At 43.6% G+C, this 13,627-nt stretch overlaps 8 pseudogenes; all 8 read left to right on the forward strand.

Annotated features, from left to right (window-relative positions):
* The first annotated feature begins 669 nt into the window (after positions 1–669).
* Positions 670–933, forward strand: LOC130315438 (U2 spliceosomal RNA; annotated as a pseudogene).
* A 1,484-nt stretch (positions 934–2,417) lies between these two features.
* LOC130315439 (U2 spliceosomal RNA) lies at positions 2,418–2,681 on the forward strand (annotated as a pseudogene).
* A 1,484-nt stretch (positions 2,682–4,165) lies between these two features.
* On the forward strand, positions 4,166–4,429 carry LOC130315442 (U2 spliceosomal RNA; annotated as a pseudogene).
* Positions 4,430–5,910: 1,481 nt separating this feature from the next.
* LOC130315443 (U2 spliceosomal RNA) lies at positions 5,911–6,174 on the forward strand (annotated as a pseudogene).
* A 1,484-nt stretch (positions 6,175–7,658) lies between these two features.
* Positions 7,659–7,922, forward strand: LOC130315444 (U2 spliceosomal RNA; annotated as a pseudogene).
* Positions 7,923–9,403: 1,481 nt separating this feature from the next.
* LOC130315445 (U2 spliceosomal RNA) lies at positions 9,404–9,667 on the forward strand (annotated as a pseudogene).
* A 1,475-nt stretch (positions 9,668–11,142) lies between these two features.
* On the forward strand, positions 11,143–11,406 carry LOC130315446 (U2 spliceosomal RNA; annotated as a pseudogene).
* Positions 11,407–12,884: 1,478 nt separating this feature from the next.
* Positions 12,885–13,148, forward strand: LOC130315428 (U2 spliceosomal RNA; annotated as a pseudogene).
* Positions 13,149–13,627: the final 479 nt, after the last annotated feature.

The raw sequence follows: 13,627 nt of genomic DNA on the forward strand, positions 1-13,627 counted from the left end.
CTGATCCTCATGGGAGGATTATTGCACCAGGACCCTTAGCACTTTTAAAATGCCATTCAATGCCACGGGCTAGATGTAAACTGCAGATGACCATGTTGTGGTAGTTACCATGGATACCCAAGTGATGTGTGAGCTAACACATAGGCCCAACAGATTCCAAGAAGGCCAGAATCACCAGCGGCACCACCATCGATTGTCAGGTCACCCGGATTCAGCAAATACCAGAGTCCAAAATGATGCAGGTTTATACTGTTAATTTTCAGTTTATCGTTACAGTTGGTGTTATTCCATGTCGGAAGGGACGCAGCTACAGCCAGTGGGGTAACTAGAGAAAGGCAGGCAGCTATGTGCAACAAAGGTAGGCGTGTTGTTTTCATATGCAGATCTGAAATATTGTCTTATATGCAAGAGGAGGAGTGATGGGGGTTCAGGCAAAAGCCAGGCTATGGATTGCATTGCTAAATGCTCCATCAGAGTGCAATGGCCGCCTGTCCTTTTTTTAAGTGATGATGTGGGTTTAGCCTGTGCTGTATGTATGTATGGGTGGCTGACTGCCACCCACCCAGAGAGTGTATGGGAGGCTGGTTGGCTGCCAGCCTTCCTTCCATTCCTATGAGTAATGTGAGTGCTCATGAAGGGGACATGGTTGGGTCCACCCCTTTCCCGGTTATCCCCTCTAGGCCTTTTGGCTTAGATCAAGTGTAAAAAAAGAAAGGATCTTGCGACAGATCGCATCCTGAGGCACGTTTTTTTTTGTGTGAATACTTGCACTTGGGTGACTTGTGAGCACATACTGATACATACGTTCCCTATCTGGGGACCATAAATTAAATGGATTTTTGAGAAAGGGAGCTGATTTGGAAGCTTGCTTCTGTCGCCCTATGCATTGACCCGATGTGGCAGTATATTCGGGTAGTGAACAGTGCACCACCCCATTCCAGTGTTAAACAAGAAAGATTCTCATTTAATCCTCCGTGGGTGAGAATTTGAGTTTGAGAATTGGAGACCAAAATGATGAGTTGCACTGACTGGTTTATGAACGTCTATTCATTTAGCGTTTTAATGACCATGTTTGCACACTGATTGGTGTAAAAAAATAAAATAAAACTAAATAATAATAATCTAGCACACCTGTGCAGGTTTGACATGACATGACAGGTAGCTGTCTTGTGGGTGGTGCTGAATCCTGTTAAATGACGTGAGGGTCTCATGCCTATACACAAGGGTGTGTCATTGCTGTTGCTTGACCATGCATTGGTATCTGTGGTCAGTGAATGATAAAAACAAAATTTACCATCCATTGATGGATGGGAAATCCGCCATGAGGCATTTGTTTTTAGAAACTGCTGCTCACAACCAATGTTGCAATGGAGTGTCTCCATCTGCTGGTGGTATTGGAAAGGCATTAGTGCTATGACAGGGTCTGAAGAAGAAGAAGAAGAAGAAGAAGAAGAAGAAGAAGACGGAAAAAAATATATATAAAAAGAAAAAGAGAGAGAGAGAGAGAGAGACTGACTTAGTGAGCGAGTGAGTGAGAGAGTGAGAGTGAGTGAGAGTGAATGAGTGAGTGAGTGATTGAGTGAGTGAGTGAGTGAGTGAGAACAAATGAGTTAAAGCAAGTGAGTGAGAGAGATCGAATGAATGAAAGTCTGAATGACAGAAAGAAAAAAGGATGAAGAAAGAAGCATGAAGAAAAAAAAATGTATATGGAGTTGCTGACATGAGTGCAATCTACAAAGCCGTTGAGGCTGATCCTCATGGGAGGATTATTGCACCAGGACCCTTAGCACTTTTAAAATGCCATTCAATGCCACGGGCTAGATGTAAACTGCAGATGACCATGTTGTGGTAGTTACCATGGATACCCAAGTGATGTGTGAGCTAACACATAGGCCCAACAGATTCCAAGAAGGCCAGAATCACCAGCGGCACCACCATCGATTGTCAGGTCACCCGGATTCAGCAAATACCAGAGTCCAAAATGATGCAGGTTTATACTGTTAATTTTCAGTTTATCGTTACAGTTGGTGTTATTCCATGTCGGAAGGGACGCAGCTACAGCCAGTGGGGTAACTAGAGACAGGCAGGCAGCTATGTGCAACAAAGGTAGGCGTGTTGTTTTCATATGCAGATCTGAAATATTGTCTTATATGCAAGAGGAGGAGTGATGGGGGTTCAGGCAAAAGCCAGGCTATGGATTGCATTGCTAAATGCTCCATCAGAGTGCAATGGTCGCCTGTCCTTTTTTTAAGTGATGATGTGGGTTTAGCCTGTGCTGTATGTATGTATGGGTGGCTGACTGCCACCCACCCAGAGAGTGTATGGGAGGCTGGTTGGCTGCCAGCCTTCCTTCCATTCCTATGAGTAATGTGAGTGCTCATGAAGGGGACATGGTTGGGTCCACCCCTTTCCCGGTTATCCCCTCTAGGCCTTTTGGCTTAGATCAAGTGTAAAAAAAGAAAGGATCTTGCGACAGATCGCATCCTGAGGCACGTTTTTTTTTGTGTGAATACTTGCACTTGGGTGACTTGTGAGCACATACTGATACATACGTTCCCTATCTGGGGACCATAAATTAAATGGATTTTTGAGAAAGGGAGCTGATTTGGAAGCTTGCTTCTGTCGCCCTATGCATTGACCCGATGTGGCAGTATATTCGGGTAGTGAACAGTGCACCACCCCATTCCAGTGTTAAACAAGAAAGATTCTCATTTAATCCTCCGTGGGTGAGAATTTGAGTTTGAGAATTGGAGACCAAAATGATGAGTTGCACTGACTGGTTTATGAACGTCTATTCATTTAGCGTTTTAATGACCATGTTTGCACACTGATTGGTGTAAAAAAATAAAATAAAACTAAATAATAATAATCTAGCACACCTGTGCAGGTTTGACATGACATGACAGGTAGCTGTCTTGTGGGTGGTGCTGAATCCTGTTAAATGACGTGAGGGTCTCATGCCTATACACAAGGGTGTGTCATTGCTGTTGCTTGACCATGCATTGGTATCTGTGGTCAGTGAATGATAAAAACAAAATTTACCATCCATTGATGGATGGGAAATCCGCCATGAGGCATTTGTTTTTAGAAACTGCTGCTCACAACCAATGTTGCAATGGAGTGTCTCCATCTGCTGGTGGTATTGGAAAGGCATTAGTGCTATGACAGGGTCTGAAGAAGAAGAAGAAGAAGAAGAAGAAGAAGAAGAAGACGGAAAAAAATATATATAAAAAGAAAAAGAGAGAGAGAGAGAGAGAGACTGACTTAGTGAGCGAGTGAGTGAGAGAGTGAGAGTGAGTGAGAGTGAATGAGTGAGTGAGTGATTGAGTGAGTGAGTGAGTGAGTGAGAACAAATGAGTTAAAGCAAGTGAGTGAGAGAGATCGAATGAATGAAAGTCTGAATGACAGAAAGAAAAAAGGATGAAGAAAGAAGCATGAAGAAAAAAAAATGTATATGGAGTTGCTGACATGAGTGCAATCTACAAAGCCGTTGAGGCTGATCCTCATGGGAGGATTATTGCACCAGGACCCTTAGCACTTTTAAAATGCCATTCAATGCCACGGGCTAGATGTAAACTGCAGATGACCATGTTGTGGTAGTTACCATGGATACCCAAGTGATGTGTGAGCTAACACATAGGCCCAACAGATTCCAAGAAGGCCAGAATCACCAGCGGCACCACCATCGATTGTCAGGTCACCCGGATTCAGCAAATACCAGAGTCCAAAATGATGCAGGTTTATACTGTTAATTTTCAGTTTATCGTTACAGTTGGTGTTATTCCATGTCGGAAGGGACGCAGCTACAGCCAGTGGGGTAACTAGAGACAGGCAGGCAGCTATGTGCAACAAAGGTAGGCGTGTTGTTTTCATATGCAGATCTGAAATATTGTCTTATATGCAAGAGGAGGAGTGATGGGGGTTCAGGCAAAAGCCAGGCTATGGATTGCATTGCTAAATGCTCCATCAGAGTGCAATGGTCGCCTGTCCTTTTTTTAAGTGATGATGTGGGTTTAGCCTGTGCTGTATGTATGTATGGGTGGCTGACTGCCACCCACCCAGAGAGTGTATGGGAGGCTGGTTGGCTGCCAGCCTTCCTTCCATTCCTATGAGTAATGTGAGTGCTCATGAAGGGGACATGGTTGGGTCCACCCCTTTCCCGGTTATCCCCTCTAGGCCTTTTGGCTTAGATCAAGTGTAAAAAAAGAAAGGATCTTGCGACAGATCGCATCCTGAGGCACGTTTTTTTTTGTGTGAATACTTGCACTTGGGTGACTTGTGAGCACATACTGATACATACGTTCCCTATCTGGGGACCATAAATTAAATGGATTTTTGAGAAAGGGAGCTGATTTGGAAGCTTGCTTCTGTCGCCCTATGCATTGACCCGATGTGGCAGTATATTCGGGTAGTGAACAGTGCACCACCCCATTCCAGTGTTAAACAAGAAAGATTCTCATTTAATCCTCCGTGGGTGAGAATTTGAGTTTGAGAATTGGAGACCAAAATGATGAGTTGCACTGACTGGTTTATGAACGTCTATTCATTTAGCGTTTTAATGACCATGTTTGCACACTGATTGGTGTAAAAAAATAAAATAAAACTAAATAATAATAATCTAGCACACCTGTGCAGGTTTGACATGACATGACAGGTAGCTGTCTTGTGGGTGGTGCTGAATCCTGTTAAATGACGTGAGGGTCTCATGCCTATACACAAGGGCGTGTCATTGCTGTTGCTTGACCATGCATTGGTATCTGTGGTCAGTGAATGATAAAAACAAAATTTACCATCCATTGATGGATGGGAAATCCGCCATGAGGCATTTGTTTTTAGAAACTGCTGCTCACAACCAATGTTGCAATGGAGTGTCTCCATCTGCTGGTGGTATTGGAAAGGCATTAGTGCTATGACAGGGTCTGAAGAAGAAGAAGAAGAAGAAGAAGAAGAAGAAGACGGAAAAAAATATATATAAAAAGAAAAAGAGAGAGAGAGAGAGAGAGACTGACTTAGTGAGCGAGTGAGTGAGAGAGTGAGAGTGAGTGAGAGTGAATGAGTGAGTGAGTGATTGAGTGAGTGAGTGAGTGAGTGAGAACAAATGAGTTAAAGCAAGTGAGTGAGAGAGATCGAATGAATGAAAGTCTGAATGACAGAAAGAAAAAAGGATGAAGAAAGAAGCATGAAGAAAAAAAAATGTATATGGAGTTGCTGACATGAGTGCAATCTACAAAGCCGTTGAGGCTGATCCTCATGGGAGGATTATTGCACCAGGACCCTTAGCACTTTTAAAATGCCATTCAATGCCACGGGCTAGATGTAAACTGCAGATGACCATGTTGTGGTAGTTACCATGGATACCCAAGTGATGTGTGAGCTAACACATAGGCCCAACAGATTCCAAGAAGGCCAGAATCACCAGCGGCACCACCATCGATTGTCAGGTCACCCGGATTCAGCAAATACCAGAGTCCAAAATGATGCAGGTTTATACTGTTAATTTTCAGTTTATCGTTACAGTTGGTGTTATTCCATGTCGGAAGGGACGCAGCTACAGCCAGTGGGGTAACTAGAGAAAGGCAGGCAGCTATGTGCAACAAAGGTAGGCGTGTTGTTTTCATATGCAGATCTGAAATATTGTCTTATATGCAAGAGGAGGAGTGATGGGGGTTCAGGCAAAAGCCAGGCTATGGATTGCATTGCTAAATGCTCCATCAGAGTGCAATGGTCGCCTGTCCTTTTTTTAAGTGATGATGTGGGTTTAGCCTGTGCTGTATGTATGTATGGGTGGCTGACTGCCACCCACCCAGAGAGTGTATGGGAGGCTGGTTGGCTGCCAGCCTTCCTTCCATTCCTATGAGTAATGTGAGTGCTCATGAAGGGGACATGGTTGGGTCCACCCCTTTCCCGGTTATCCCCTCTAGGCCTTTTGGCTTAGATCAAGTGTAAAAAAAGAAAGGATCTTGCGACAGATCGCATCCTGAGGCACGTTTTTTTTTGTGTGAATACTTGCACTTGGGTGACTTGTGAGCACATACTGATACATACGTTCCCTATCTGGGGACCATAAATTAAATGGATTTTTGAGAAAGGGAGCTGATTTGGAAGCTTGCTTCTGTCGCCCTATGCATTGACCCGATGTGGCAGTATATTCGGGTAGTGAACAGTGCACCACCCCATTCCAGTGTTAAACAAGAAAGATTCTCATTTAATCCTCCGTGGGTGAGAATTTGAGTTTGAGAATTGGAGACCAAAATGATGAGTTGCACTGACTGGTTTATGAACGTCTATTCATTTAGCGTTTTAATGACCATGTTTGCACACTGATTGGTGTAAAAAAATAAAATAAAACTAAATAATAATAATCTAGCACACCTGTGCAGGTTTGACATGACATGACAGGTAGCTGTCTTGTGGGTGGTGCTGAATCCTGTTAAATGACGTGAGGGTCTCATGCCTATACACAAGGGTGTGTCATTGCTGTTGCTTGACCATGCATTGGTATCTGTGGTCAGTGAATGATAAAAACAAAATTTACCATCCATTGATGGATGGGAAATCCGCCATGAGGCATTTGTTTTTAGAAACTGCTGCTCACAACCAATGTTGCAATGGAGTGTCTCCATCTGCTGGTGGTATTGGAAAGGCATTAGTGCTATGACAGGGTCTGAAGAAGAAGAAGAAGAAGAAGAAGAAGAAGAAGAAGACGGAAAAAAATATATATAAAAAGAAAAAGAGAGAGAGAGAGAGAGAGACTGACTTAGTGAGCGAGTGAGTGAGAGAGTGAGAGTGAGTGAGAGTGAATGAGTGAGTGAGTGATTGAGTGAGTGAGTGAGTGAGTGAGAACAAATGAGTTAAAGCAAGTGAGTGAGAGAGATCGAATGAATGAAAGTCTGAATGACAGAAAGAAAAAAGGATGAAGAAAGAAGCATGAAGAAAAAAAAATGTATATGGAGTTGCTGACATGAGTGCAATCTACAAAGCCGTTGAGGCTGATCCTCATGGGAGGATTATTGCACCAGGACCCTTAGCACTTTTAAAATGCCATTCAATGCCACGGGCTAGATGTAAACTGCAGATGACCATGTTGTGGTAGTTACCATGGATACCCAAGTGATGTGTGAGCTAACACATAGGCCCAACAGATTCCAAGAAGGCCAGAATCACCAGCGGCACCACCATCGATTGTCAGGTCACCCGGATTCAGCAAATACCAGAGTCCAAAATGATGCAGGTTTATACTGTTAATTTTCAGTTTATCGTTACAGTTGGTGTTATTCCATGTCGGAAGGGACGCAGCTACAGCCAGTGGGGTAACTAGAGACAGGCAGGCAGCTATGTGCAACAAAGGTAGGCGTGTTGTTTTCATATGCAGATCTGAAATATTGTCTTATATGCAAGAGGAGGAGTGATGGGGGTTCAGGCAAAAGCCAGGCTATGGATTGCATTGCTAAATGCTCCATCAGAGTGCAATGGTCGCCTGTCCTTTTTTTAAGTGATGATGTGGGTTTAGCCTGTGCTGTATGTATGTATGGGTGGCTGACTGCCACCCACCCAGAGAGTGTATGGGAGGCTGGTTGGCTGCCAGCCTTCCTTCCATTCCTATGAGTAATGTGAGTGCTCATGAAGGGGACATGGTTGGGTCCACCCCTTTCCCGGTTATCCCCTCTAGGCCTTTTGGCTTAGATCAAGTGTAAAAAAAGAAAGGATCTTGCGACAGATCGCATCCTGAGGCACGTTTTTTTTTGTGTGAATACTTGCACTTGGGTGACTTGTGAGCACATACTGATACATACGTTCCCTATCTGGGGACCATAAATTAAATGGATTTTTGAGAAAGGGAGCTGATTTGGAAGCTTGCTTCTGTCGCCCTATGCATTGACCCGATGTGGCAGTATATTCGGGTAGTGAACAGTGCACCACCCCATTCCAGTGTTAAACAAGAAAGATTCTCATTTAATCCTCCGTGGGTGAGAATTTGAGTTTGAGAATTGGAGACCAAAATGATGAGTTGCACTGACTGGTTTATGAACGTCTATTCATTTAGCGTTTTAATGACCATGTTTGCACACTGATTGGTGTAAAAAAATAAAATAAAACTAAATAATAATAATCTAGCACACCTGTGCAGGTTTGACATGACATGACAGGTAGCTGTCTTGTGGGTGGTGCTGAATCCTGTTAAATGACGTGAGGGTCTCATGCCTATACACAAAGGTGTGTCATTGCTGTTGCTTGACCATGCATTGGTATCTGTGGTCAGTGAATGATAAAAACAAAATTTACCATCCATTGATGGATGGGAAATCCGCCATGAGGCATTTGTTTTTAGAAACTGCTGCTCACAACCAATGTTGCAATGGAGTGTCTCCATCTGCTGGTGGTATTGGAAAGGCATTAGTGCTATGACAGGGTCTGAAGAAGAAGAAGAAGAAGAAGAAGAAGAAGAAGACGGAAAAAAATATATATAAAAAGAAAAAGAGAGAGAGAGAGAGAGAGACTGACTTAGTGAGCGAGTGAGTGAGAGAGTGAGAGTGAGTGAGAGTGAATGAGTGAGTGAGTGATTGAGTGAGTGAGTGAGTGAGTGAGAACAAATGAGTTAAAGCAAGTGAGTGAGAGAGATCGAATGAATGAAAGTCTGAATGACAGAAAGAAAAAAGGATGAAGAAAGAAGCATGAAGAAAAAAAAATGTATATGGAGTTGCTGACATGAGTGCAATCTACAAAGCCGTTGAGGCTGATCCTCATGGGAGGATTATTGCACCAGGACCCTTAGCACTTTTAAAATGCCATTCAATGCCACGGGCTAGATGTAAACTGCAGATGACCATGTTGTGGTAGTTACCATGGATACCCAAGTGATGTGTGAGCTAACACATAGGCCCAACAGATTCCAAGAAGGCCAGAATCACCAGCGGCACCACCATCGATTGTCAGGTCACCCGGATTCAGCAAATACCAGAGTCCAAAATGATGCAGGTTTATACTGTTAATTTTCAGTTTATCGTTACAGTTGGTGTTATTCCATGTCGGAAGGGACGCAGCTACAGCCAGTGGGGTAACTAGAGACAGGCAGGCAGCTATGTGCCACAAAGGTAGGCGTGTTGTTTTCATATGCAGATCTGAAATATTGTCTTATATGCAAGAGGAGGAGTGATGGGGGTTCAGGCAAAAGCCAGGCTATGGATTGCATTGCTAAATGCTCCATCAGAGTGCAATGGTCGCCTGTCCTTTTTTTAAGTGATGATGTGGGTTTAGCCTGTGCTGTATGTATGTATGGGTGGCTGACTGCCACCCACCCAGAGAGTGTATGGGAGGCTGGTTGGCTGCCAGCCTTCCTTCCATTCCTATGAGTAATGTGAGTGCTCATGAAGGGGACATGGTTGGGTCCACCCCTTTCCCGGTTATCCCCTCTAGGCCTTTTGGCTTAGATCAAGTGTAAAAAAAGAAAGGATCTTGCGACAGATCGCATCCTGAGGCACGTTTTTTTTTGTGTGAATACTTGCACTTGGGTGACTTGTGAGCACATACTGATACATACGTTCCCTATCTGGGGACCATAAATTAAATGGATTTTTGAGAAAGGGAGCTGATTTGGAAGCTTGCTTCTGTCGCCCTATGCATTGACCCGATGTGGCAGTATATTCGGGTAGTGAACAGTGCACCACCCCATTCCAGTGTTAAACAAGAAAGATTCTCATTTAATCCTCCGTGGGTGAGAATTTGAGTTTGAGAATTGGAGACCAAAATGATGAGTTGCACTGACTGGTTTATGAACGTCTATTCATTTAGCGTTTTAATGACCATGTTTGCACACTGATTGGTGTAAAAAAATAAAATAAAACTAAATAATAATAATCTAGCACACCTGTGCAGGTTTGACATGACATGACAGGTAGCTGTCTTGTGGGTGGTGCTGAATCCTGTTAAATGACGTGAGGGTCTCATGCCTATACACAAGGGTGTGTCATTGCTGTTGCTTGACCATGCATTGGTATCTGTGGTCAGTGAATGATAAAAACAAAATTTACCATCCATTGATGGATGGGAAATCCGCCATGAGGCATTTGTTTTTAGAAACTGCTGCTCACAACCAATGTTGCAATGGAGTGTCTCCATCTGCTGGTGGTATTGGAAAGGCATTAGTGCTATGACAGGGTCTGAAGAAGAAGAAGAAGAAGAAGAAGAAGACGGAAAAAAATATATATAAAAAGAAAAAGAGAGAGAGAGAGAGAGAGACTGACTTAGTGAGCGAGTGAGTGAGAGAGTGAGAGTGAGTGAGAGTGAATGAGTGAGTGAGTGATTGAGTGAGTGAGTGAGTGAGTGAGAACAAATGAGTTAAAGCAAGTGAGTGAGAGAGATCGAATGAATGAAAGTCTGAATGACAGAAAGAAAAAAGGATGAAGAAAGAAGCATGAAGAAAAAAAAATGTATATGGAGTTGCTGACATGAGTGCAATCTACAAAGCCGTTGAGGCTGATCCTCATGGGAGGATTATTGCACCAGGACCCTTAGCACTTTTAAAATGCCATTCAATGCCACGGGCTAGATGTAAACTGCAGATGACCATGTTGTGGTAGTTACCATGGATACCCAAGTGATGTGTGAGCTAACACATAGGCCCAACAGATTCCAAGAAGGCCAGAATCACCAGCGGCACCACCATCGATTGTCAGGTCACCCGGATTCAGCAAATACCAGAGTCCAAAATGATGCAGGTTTATACTGTTAATTTTCAGTTTATCGTTACAGTTGGTGTTATTCCATGTCGGAAGGGACGCAGCTACAGCCAGTGGGGTAACTAGAGACAGGCAGGCAGCTATGTGCAACAAAGGTAGGCGTGTTGTTTTCATATGCAGATCTGAAATATTGTCTTATATGCAAGAGGAGGAGTGATGGGGGTTCAGGCAAAAGCCAGGCTATGGATTGCATTGCTAAATGCTCCATCAGAGTGCAATGGTCGCCTGTCCTTTTTTTAAGTGATGATGTGGGTTTAGCCTGTGCTGTATGTATGTATGGGTGGCTGACTGCCACCCACCCAGAGAGTGTATGGGAGGCTGGTTGGCTGCCAGCCTTCCTTCCATTCCTATGAGTAATGTGAGTGCTCATGAAGGGGACATGGTTGGGTCCACCCCTTTCCCGGTTATCCCCTCTAGGCCTTTTGGCTTAGATCAAGTGTAAAAAAAGAAAGGATCTTGCGACAGATCGCATCCTGAGGCACGTTTTTTTTTGTGTGAATACTTGCACTTGGGTGACTTGTGAGCACATACTGATACATACGTTCCCTATCTGGGGACCATAAATTAAATGGATTTTTGAGAAAGGGAGCTGATTTGGAAGCTTGCTTCTGTCGCCCTATGCATTGACCCGATGTGGCAGTATATTCGGGTAGTGAACAGTGCACCACCCCATTCCAGTGTTAAACAAGAAAGATTCTCATTTAATCCTCCGTGGGTGAGAATTTGAGTTTGAGAATTGGAGACCAAAATGATGAGTTGCACTGACTGGTTTATGAACGTCTATTCATTTAGCGTTTTAATGACCATGTTTGCACACTGATTGGTGTAAAAAAATAAAATAAAACTAAATAATAATAATCTAGCACACCTGTGCAGGTTTGACATGACATGACAGGTAGCTGTCTTGTGGGTGGTGCTGAATCCTGTTAAATGACGTGAGGGTCTCATGCCTATACACAAGGGTGTGTCATTGCTGTTGCTTGACCATGCATTGGTATCTGTGGTCAGTGAATGATAAAAACAAAATTTACCATCCATTGATGGATGGGAAATCCGCCATGAGGCATTTGTTTTTAGAAACTGCTGCTCACAACCAATGTTGCAATGGAGTGTCTCCATCTGCTGGTGGTATTGGAAAGGCATTAGTGCTATGACAGGGTCTGAAGAAGAAGAAGAAGAAGAAGAAGAAGAAGACGGAAAAAAATATATATAAAAAGAAAAAGAGAGAGAGAGAGAGAGAGACTGACTTAGTGAGCGAGTGAGTGAGAGAGTGAGAGTGAGTGAGAGTGAATGAGTGAGTGAGTGATTGAGTGAGTGAGTGAGTGAGTGAGAACAAATGAGTTAAAGCAAGTGAGTGAGAGAGATCGAATGAATGAAAGTCTGAATGACAGAAAGAAAAAAGGATGAAGAAAGAAGCATGAAGAAAAAAAAATGTATATGGAGTTGCTGACATGAGTGCAATCTACAAAGCCGTTGAGGCTGATCCTCATGGGAGGATTATTGCACCAGGACCCTTAGCACTTTTAAAATGCCATTCAATGCCACGGGCTAGATGTAAACTGCAGATGACCATGTTGTGGTAGTTACCATGGATACCCAAGTGATGTGTGAGCTAACACATAGGCCCAACAGATTCCAAGAAGGCCAGAATCACCAGCGGCACCACCATCGATTGTCAGGTCACCCGGATTCAGCAAATACCAGAGTCCAAAATGATGCAGGTTTATACTGTTAATTTTCAGTTTATCGTTACAGTTGGTGTTATTCCATGTCGGAAGGGACGCAGCTACAGCCAGTGGGGTAACTAGAGACAGGCAGGCAGCTATGTGCAACAAAGGTAGGCGTGTTGTTTTCATATGCAGATCTGAAATATTGTCTTATATGCAAGAGGAGGAGTGATGGGGGTTCAGGCAAAAGCCAGGCTATGGATTGCATTGCTAAATGCTCCATCAGAGTGCAATGGTCGCCTGTCCTTTTTTTAAGTGATGATGTGGGTTTAGCCTGTGCTGTATGTATGTATGGGTGGCTGACTGCCACCCACCCAGAGAGTGTATGGGAGGCTGGTTGGCTGCCAGCCTTCCTTCCATTCCTATGAGTAATGTGAGTGCTCATGAAGGGGACATGGTTGGGTCCACCCCTTTCCCGGTTATCCCCTCTAGGCCTTTTGGCTTAGATCAAGTGTAAAAAAAGAAAGGATCTTGCGACAGATCGCATCCTGAGGCAGGTTTTTTTTTGTGTGAATACTTGCACTTGGGTGACTTGTGAGCACATACTGATACATACGTTCCCTATCTGGGGACCATAAATTAAATGGATTTTTGAGAAAGGGAGCTGATTTGGAAGCTTGCTTCTGTCGCCCTATGCATTGACCCGATGTGGCAGTATATTCGGGTAGTGAACAGTGCACCACCCCATTCCAGTGTTAAACAAGAAAGATTCTCATTTAATCCTCCGTGGGTGAGAATTTGAGTTTGAGAATTGGAGACCAAAATGATGAGTTGCACTGACTGGTTTATGAACGTCTATTCATTTAGCGTTTTAATGACCATGTTTGCACACTGATTGGTGTAAAAAAATAAAATAAAACTAAATAATAATAATCTAGCACACCTGTGCAGGTTTGACATGACATGACAGGTAGCTGTCTTGTGGGTGGTGCTGAATCCTGTTAAATGACGTGAGGGTCTCATGCCTATACACAAGGGTGTGTCATTGCTGTTGCTTGACCATGCATTGGTATCTGTGGTCAGTGAATGATAAAAACAAAATTTACCATCCATTGATGGATGGGAAATCCGCCATGAGGCATTTGTTTTTAGAAACTGCTGCTCACAACCAATGTTGCAATGGAGTGTCTCCATCTGCTGGTGGTATTGGAAAGGCATTAGTGC

The sequence above is a fragment of the Hyla sarda genome, unplaced genomic scaffold (genome assembly GCF_029499605.1).
Source record: "Hyla sarda isolate aHylSar1 unplaced genomic scaffold, aHylSar1.hap1 scaffold_1878, whole genome shotgun sequence".
Lineage (NCBI taxonomy): Eukaryota > Metazoa > Chordata > Amphibia > Anura > Hylidae > Hyla > Hyla sarda.